Raw genomic sequence first — 7,293 nt, 5'->3', positions numbered from 1 at the left:
GTACTGAAAGTGTATATTTAGGCAACCTGAATGGAGTTCTTGTGGTGGGACTGTATTTGAGATGAAAGGAATTGTTCAATTACCTGCAGGACAATAGGCAGGTCAAACTGCACCCCAATCCCAAAGACTTAGGGGTTTTCCTACCCTGGGTGTCACTAGTCCCTGGCTGCTTTATTTGTAGGGGCTTTGCTTCTGCACAGCAGACTAAGAAGGGAGCCTGGGACAGTAGTGAACTCAGGGGAAAAAAATACAATGTCAAGAAGAAAATCACAGAATATTCTCTCTGCTGTATTCTCCCAGTTCCTAGCAATCTGTAGATTAAAGACTTCTCAAACTGGGGAAGAAGAAAGGTTTTAGGTTTCAAACTGAAAGAGGGTAGATTTAGATTGGATATCAGGAAGAAATTCTTTACTATGAGGGTAGTGAGGCACTGGAACAGGTTGCCTAGGGACGTTGTGGCTGCCCCATGCCTGGAGGTGTTCAGGGCCAGGCTGGACGGGGCTTTGAGCAGCCTGGTCTAGTGGAGAGGTGTCCCTGTCCATGTCAGGGGGGTTGGAACTAGATGGTCTTTAAGGTCTGACCTGAACCATTCTATGATTCTATGATTCTAACCTGTGTGTAATGCTTTCCGATGAAACTCACTTTCTGTGTTTCTCTCATTGCTTCCAAACCGCTTTGTAGTTCATCCATGTACAAAGTCCCATGAAACATCTAGAGAAGAGAAGATTCAGCGTGATCTTGATGATGTATATAAGTATCTGAAAGGAAGGTGTAAAGAAGATGGAGTCAGGCTCTTTTCAGGGGTCCCCAGGGACAGGACAAGAGTCAAGTGTCCAGCAAGCCAGATTGAACAGTAAAAGTCAGAAAGATAATTGTATTCCAACAGGTTTTGTGAAAACCAATGCCATAGCAGAGCTGAAGTAGCTCAGCTGGGAGAGCGTTAGACTGAAGATCTAAAGATCCCTGGTTCAAGCCCAGGCTTCAGCAGTGCTTTCTTGTAGTTTTCTATGGCCAGTGCTGGGCTCCCCAGTACAAGAGAAACACATACATACAGGAGAGTCCAGCAAGGGGCCGTGATGGTCATGATGATGATGAAGCAACTGGAGTATCTCTGCTATGAGGAAAGGCTGAGAGTGCTGGGACTGGTCCGCCTGGAGAAGAGAAGGCTCACGGGGTGTCCTATCAATGTATACCAATACCTGAAGGAAGGGTGCAAAAAGCATGGAGGCAGTCAGTTTTCAGTTGTCTCCAGGGTCAGGACGATAGGCAATGGGCACAAACTGAAACACAGGAGGTTCCCTCTGAACATCAGGAAACACTTTTTACTGTGAGGGTGACTGAACACTGGCATAGGTTGCCCAGAGACGTTGTGGAGTCTCCATCCTTGCAGATATTCAAAAGTTGCCCAGATAAGGTCTTGGGCAACTGGCTCTGGGTGGCCCTGCTTGAGCAGTGGGTTGTACCAGATGACCTCCAGACCTCTCTTCCAACCTTGACCATTCTGAGTCTATGAAACAGGGACATAGTTTTACAATTCAAGGGCTTCAGCAAAAATAGTGATATAAAGGGGTTTTTTGTTCCCTCAACCTTGAGCTGCCTGTTCCTAGTCCTGTGTCATGGACTGGCCCCATAAAAAGGTACTAATGTTGACCCACTGGTGTATGGGACCATGCAGGAAATCAAAACTGTGATTTGGGAAAAGGAAAAATGCCCTATCAAAAAAGAACTCATTTTAGTCTGCATCACAACCGACACTGAAGCAAGTCCTCTCCCTAAAATTTGTCTTTTTCCAGGCTGAAGAGTTTCTGGTGTGTCTACCTGTTGCTTATAGGGAAACAGCTCCAGATCTTTGATGAAGTTTTCTACTCTTTCCTGAACCTTTTATTCTCTTACACTGACCTTTATAAAATGATAATATTCAATGTGTGGGCACCCCAAAGAGTTCTACAATGGAGTAGCTGTGTTTTGTGTTTTGCTCTCTATCCCTTTCTGACTAATTCCCGATCTGTGGAGTCATTCAGGCAAACAGCAGAGACAAGACCTGAATTGCCAATTGTCCAAAAAAAAGAAGTAAGAAGCAGTGAACATTTGACTATTGATTTCTCAAAAAACAACTCCAATAGTCATCTGTCTTCCCCTCCATAGCAGGGCAGAGACCTCTTCTTTCTGCCTTTCATTCTGATGGTGCTCTTTGATCTCTGGATGTAACCGTTATCAGATCCTGCAGAACTTCCAGGACATGACTTTCCTATCAGGATTTGGATAATGACTTATGTGTAAGTCAATGACATCATCATCTTTTTAAGCCTTGAAGAGATACCACGGGGCTGCTGGGCAAATCACGGAATCACGGAATCATGGAATCTTCAGACTTGGAAGGGACCTGTAGAGATCATCTAGTCCAACTCCCCTGCTAAAGCAGTATTGCCTAGAGCACATTACTCAGGACTGCATCCAGGCGGGTCTTGAAAATCTCCAGAGAAGGGGACTCCACAACCTCCCTGGGCAGCCTGTTCCAGTGCTCTGTCACCCTCACTGTAAAGAAGTTTTTCCGTGTATTTGAATGGAACTTCCTATGTTCTAGCTTGTGACCATTGCCCCTTGTCCTGTCACTGAGAACCATTGAAAAGAGCCTGGCTCCGTCCTCCTTAAACCCACCCTTTAGATACTTGTAAACATTAATCAGGTCCCCCTTCAACCTTCTCTTCTCCAGGCTAAAGAGTCCCAGCTCTCTCAGCCTTTCCTCATAAGGGAGATGCTCCAGACCCATAATCATCTTGGTTGCCCTTCGCTGGACTCGCTCCAGTAGTTCCCTGTCCCTCTTGAACTGGGGAGCCCAAAACTGGACACAATACTCCAGTTGTGGCCTCACCAGTGCAGAGTGGAGGGGGAGAATGACCTCCTTTGACCTACTGGCCACACTCTTCCCTATGCAGCCCAGGATGCCATTGGCCTTCTTGGCGACAAGGGCACACTGCTGGCTCATGGATAATTTGCTGTCTACTAGGACCCCCAGGTCCTTCTCCTCAGAGCTGCTTCCCAGCATGTCCGCCCCTAACCTATACTGGTGTTTGGCATTCTTCCTTCCCAGGTGCAGGACCCTACACTTGCTTTTGTTGAACCTCATTTGGTTCTTCTCTGCCCAGCTCTCCAGCCTGTCCAGGTCACGCTGGATGGCAGCACGGCCCTCTGGAGTGTCGGCCACCCCTCCCAGCTTGGTATCATCAGCAAACTTGCTGAGGATACACTCTGTCCCCTCATCTAGGTCATTAATGAATATATTGAACAAAATTGGTCCAAGTATTGACCCCTGAGGGACACCACTCGTTACAGGCCTCCAACTGGACTCTGTGCCGCTGATCACAACCCTCTGGGTTCTGTCACTCAGCCAGCTCTCGATCCACCTCACTGTCACCTCATCTAGCCCATACTTCCTCAGCTTCCTAATGAGGATGTTATGGGAGACAGTGTCAAAAGCCTTGCTAAGGTCAAGGTAGATGACATCTACGGCTCTCCCCTCATCCAGCCAACCCGTTATAACATCATAGAAAGCTATCAGATTGGTCAGGCATGATTTGCCCTTGGTAATCCAATAACTTCCTGTTCCTCTACGTGTTTGGAGACGACATCCAGAATGAGTCGCTCCATTACCTTCCCAGGGACAGAGGTGAGACTAACCGGTCTGTAGTTCCCTGGGTCCTCCTTCTTGCCTTTTTTGAAGATTGGAGTGATGTCAGCCTTCCTCCAGTCCTCAGGCACCTCTCCTGTTCCCCATGACCTTGCAAAGACAATGGAGAGTGGTCTAGCGATAACATCTGCCAGCTCTCTCAGCACTCGCGGGTGCATCCCGTCAGGGCCCATGGACTTATGAATGTCCAGCTTGGCCAAGTGGTCTCTGACCCGGTCCTCCTCAACTAAGGGAAAATCTTCCTCTCTCCAGACCTTCCCCCTTGCCTCCAGGGTATGGGATGTGTGAGGGACGGCTTTATCAGTGAAGACCGAAGAAAAGAAGGCATTCAGTAACTCTGCCTTCTCTGTGTCTTCCAAATACCTCTATCAACAGTTACCACCCACTAGCAGGTAGGACCAGAACATCCATTGCCCTCCTGCATACCTCAGGAAACCCAAGCAACCTGATCTAGTTGAAGATGTCCCTGCTGACTGCAGGGGGCGTTGGACTAAATGACCTTTAAAGGTCCCTTCCAACCCAAACTATTCTATGATTCTATGACTCTATATAACAGCCAGTCACCCATGACTGTCCTTTGCAGACTTGATGTACTCAGGCAGGATCCTCTGGCTCAAGGATGCACCAAGTAGAAAATGCCTTATCTTTGACCTTTTACTCCTACTGTCTGTCTGCATCTAAATTGGAAATGAGCTTCCTGGTCCCAAAACTGGGTGAGAGTAGGTCAGAACCCTCTGTATGGCCCATGTGCAGGATTAAATTATATCAAAATTGGTATATGCCTAGACCTCATTTTGTTATGAAAACAGACATCAGGCAGTTGTGTATGTACATCCCAGGCATTGCCCTCAGGTTTAAGAACAGCTTACACACCGTGGCTATGCTGAACTGCTCTGACCTCATCTACCACATGGGAGAAATGCAGCCTTAGGCACTAAGGGCAGAAGCAAATCAGGTAGCAGATGTGCAGATCGTGAGTCAGGGAGCAGTGGAATGGCACGGGCTTAGCTTTCAAGCAGTCCTGGTAAGCAATATTTTGACCTAGAGCTAGAGTCATGGTTTAACAAGTGCACTGGATATCTAAATAAGGCCAGTGCTTGTGCTTGGGCACTGTCCAGTGCTCCTCCATGCTGCTTAAATCTGCCAACACGTGCCCTCCCAGGCAATGTCCAGACACAGTTCAGGGATAGCAGGGGGCAGGAACCATTCCTAAGGGGTGGTTTGAACATAATGAATCTACTTCTGTTGAGGCAGTGGGTGGAAAAGGTTTTAGCACCATGACAGATGTGCCCTACCAGATGGCATTAGTTCCATCAAGCAGGACAGATCAGTTGTATTTTCTTCTGGCACTATAACTCTCCCTGTAGAGGACACTTGGTGTTTCCTACCACCTCTCACTTGGTGGCTGGCCACTGGCACCCTTACCTCAGGCATCCTAGAAAAGCCTGCCACAGTGAAGATAAGCATTTGGAGCAAAGCTTTGTTATGAGTTGTTGAACATATAAACCACAGCTAGCTGAGGAAATCCCTTGAACTTAAAACAGTCATTGTCCAGAAAAGTTGTGTCTATCCCATCCTTGGAAGTGTTCAAGGCCAGGTTGGATGGGGCTTTGAGCAACCTGGTCTAGTGGGAGGTGTCCCTGCCCATGGCAAGGGGGTTGGAACTAGATGATCTTTAAGGTCCCTTCCAACCCAAACCATTCTATGATTCTATAAAAGGTAAGAGAGATTTTTAGGGCTGGAAGAGTTTTGCGGGGGGAGATACCATGTGCATTTGCCCTGTTCTTACTCCTTCCCACGTACCTGTTCATGGACAGTACTGGAGGATGTGTGGTCTAAACCAGCACTGTTGTTCACATGGAGGTGCTACTGACTGCTGGGCTTGCTCACCTCTCACATGGCTGCAGTCTGGTACAAGGAGGTAGCTGCAATCAAATTGTTTTGAAGCCTAATCCAGGCAAAGGAAAGACTCCCACTGATCACAGAATCCCAGAATGGTAGGGGTTGGAATGGAACTTCAGAGATCATCTGGCCCAACACCCCTGCCAAAGCAAAGTCACCTAGAATAGGTTGGGCAGGAACACATCCAACTGGGTTTGGAAGATCTCCAGAGAAGGAGACCCCACCACCTCCCTGGGCAGCCTGTTCCAGGGCTCTGCCACCCTCAAAGTAAAGAAGTCTTTCCTCATGCTGAGACAGAATTTCCTGTGCTCCAGTTTGTGCACCACTGAGAAGAGTCTGGCCCCATCCTCTTGACACCCGTCCCTTAGATATTTCTTAGCACTGGCAAGATCCCCTCTCAGTCTTCTCTTCTCCAGGCTGAACAGACCCAGGTCTCTCAGCCTTTCCATATCAGAGACATGGTCCAGTCCCTCATCATCTTCATAGCCCTCCGCTGGACTCTCTCCAGTAGTTCCTTGTCTTTCTTGAACTGGGGAGCCCAGAACTGGACCCAGTGCTCCAGCTGTGGCCTCACCAGGGCAGAGTAAAGGGGGAGGATAACCTCCCTCGACCTGCTGGCCACGCTTCTTTAATACATTCACGATCTTTTTAATGCACTGATGCTAGTAATAAGGCCCCCATGCTGACATTACAGGACATAAAGAAATCCCCAGAGACCATAATGCTGCTAGAAGTGATGAGAGCAGCATACTTGTCTGCTTCTTCTCCCTAGGACCTTGTCTCGTCCTGGCTGAAGCAGGTTTGACTCAAGCTTCAGTGTCAAAATTTGCCACATTTCCCTGTTTTTGTCTCAAAGAAGGGTTAAAAGCCACCCCTTGCTCTGTGGTTCTTGCTCACTGTGAGGCAGCGAGTACAGGATGAATAATGGTGGTGGGCGGCAGGCAGAGTGGGGGCGGCTGCCCTGCCAGCACCTTCCCCCAGCCCACACACATACAGCTCCCTCCTCTCACTGCCGTTCAGGTCCCTTTGGCATCAGGGCCCCCACACTGATCAATCAGCACATGTTGGACTCCGATAACCACCCCTGCCCGAGCACAGCGCTGCTCCAGCCCTCAGCTCTCCCCCACAAAGACTCACAGTTCAATCTTCAGCTCTGATTTTCTGCTTTTCATAGTGATTTCGGCCTCTTAATGCTTTCAGTCCTGATTAGCTGCTGCTGTCCTTCTCCCCCATCCTTGTGACACCTTTCTCCACCTTTCCCATGAAGAGCTGCTGGCACGGATCACTCCGCACGCATCCACTCTGACCGCACAGCACCAGAGCTATATCTCAGCCTGCAGTGAAAGATCAGCCAGCTAAGTAAATGGGAAATCATCAGCAGGAGATTAAAACCCTTTCCTCCAAGAAAAAAAAATAAAAAAAAATAATCAAACCCAGCTGAAAAAGGGTAAACAGGAAAAAGAATCCCACAAGGCATGTGGTCACTGTAGGAGCCTGACTAGGTCTGTTAGTACACCTGGGAAAGTTCCCACTGAAAATACTGAATGCAGATCACACCCAGCGTTACTGCATATGCAGTGCTTGCTTGGTTGTGTTTTATGGGGTCAGACAGAAGACCCCCAGACCTCTGATTTGCAGTCACTGTGAATCACTGCTGCAGTGTCAATATAGCTGCTCTGATGAAAAGGGCATGGAGTAAGCCA

General features: G+C 48.3%; 1 non-coding gene across 1 annotated transcript; it reads left to right on the top strand.

Moving 5' to 3' along the window:
• Nucleotides 1-914: 914 nt before the first annotated feature.
• TRNAF-GAA (transfer RNA phenylalanine (anticodon GAA)) lies at nucleotides 915-987 on the top strand. Its single transcript has one exon. It is a non-coding gene; the product is annotated as a tRNA-Phe (tRNA).
• The last annotated feature ends 6,306 nt before the right edge of the window (nucleotides 988-7,293 follow it).

The sequence above is a fragment of the Rissa tridactyla genome, chromosome 2, assembly GCF_028500815.1.
Source record: "Rissa tridactyla isolate bRisTri1 chromosome 2, bRisTri1.patW.cur.20221130, whole genome shotgun sequence".
Classification (NCBI taxonomy): Eukaryota; Metazoa; Chordata; class Aves; order Charadriiformes; family Laridae; genus Rissa; species Rissa tridactyla.
Note: the sequence above shows the minus strand (reverse complement) of the source record. Positions and strands in the feature narration are given on the sequence as shown.